A 1,353-nucleotide genomic window follows, 5' to 3' on the forward strand; every position below is an offset into this window, starting at 1 on the left:
CTATTGCAGGGCCAAGCTGGCAATCCTGAATCTATGCAAGCCTCCAATCAGGATCCGCTGATCTACCGTATGGGATACTGCCAAATGAGCAAGAAATAGTCAGGGCACAAGCAGTTCTCATATCTTCTAACATTCTTACATCATCATTCATTGAGATGGCAACTAATTTGGTGCTTCTATCCAGCTGAAAGGCAGGAGTCAAAGTTGTCCTACTTTTCAACAAAGGGTTGTAGCCGGTATGTAGCTATTGACTGACTATGACTGTTCAATGCCAAACTGAAATAATGTTGGCATTAAGCCTGTTTAGGACTTGCTTGAGAACAAACATTTTAGAGAATTGATGGAAAGTGATGATGCCCACATTCCCAGCTTGGCCTTCTTTGCATGCAAATTAATACCTGAATTCTATGATTCAGGAATTCTTGGGTGAGAAAGAGATTGGAAATGTACTTTTCACAATGGATATGTAAATTAGAGGCCAGCATAGTAATCACAGTATGGGTCACCTTCACCTTCACTGGTGATGCTTTTTAGCAAAAGGGATTATCACTGCAGCAATATGCCATGCACCAAGACAACATCTTTTGCATGCAAGGATTTGGTGGCAGGGGCAACTCTGGTACAGCCAATAGAGAAAAGGTGAAGCAGGTGGTGGTTTAGTGGCTAAGTCTCAAGCACTTATCTTTGGGACTAACCTGTCACCACTAACATGTCCGCTTTTGGGGCAAGATGACAAAGCAGACATTTTCATTCGGTAAACGCCGTAATAAGGCACACATACTGTGCCGTTGCTGTCGATCCAAGGCATACAATCTCCACAAATGTACCTGTGGCAGGTGTGGCCATACCGCTATGCATAAGACATTGTATAACTGGAGTGTCAAGGCTAAGAGACACAATACCACTGGTACAGTTCGTATGAGACACTTGAAGGTTGTCTACTGTAGATTCAGGAATGGATTCCGTAAAGATAAAACACCAAAACCGAAGAGACCATCAGTTGCAGTTTCCAGCTCGTCCTAAGATTTGTTGTTAAATAAACATTCCTATTACAGAAGTTATCTTTGGTATTTATGGCAACAGAACATTTCTCCAATTTAATTTATGTACAAAGATTGAGGAGCATGTTGCATGCTACATGCCTTGTACATGTTCTCCACCTTGCGTTGACACATTTTTGTTAGCGATTGATACCCTATCCGTGAAAAAGTTTCCATGAACACAGGATTTGCTCACATATGAGCCAGTGCTAAAGCACCAGAAATGTTTTGTAAGTGTTTTAATTGTAACAGAAATTCCAACACCTCCTACAGAAAATGTCACTGCTGGCACTCTGGAATTCAAACTTACATG

The 1,353-nt window shown here is 41.5% G+C and overlaps 1 pseudogene; it reads left to right on the forward strand.

The window, feature by feature from the left end:
• The first annotated feature begins 729 nt into the window (after window positions 1–729).
• LOC138473688 (large ribosomal subunit protein eL37 pseudogene) lies at window positions 730–1,023 on the forward strand (annotated as a pseudogene).
• Window positions 1,024–1,353: the final 330 nt, after the last annotated feature.

This window comes from Ambystoma mexicanum, chromosome 8, assembly GCF_040938575.1.
Source record: "Ambystoma mexicanum isolate Mex_15411 chromosome 8, UKY_AmexF1_1, whole genome shotgun sequence".
Taxonomy (NCBI): Eukaryota; Metazoa; Chordata; class Amphibia; order Caudata; family Ambystomatidae; genus Ambystoma; species Ambystoma mexicanum.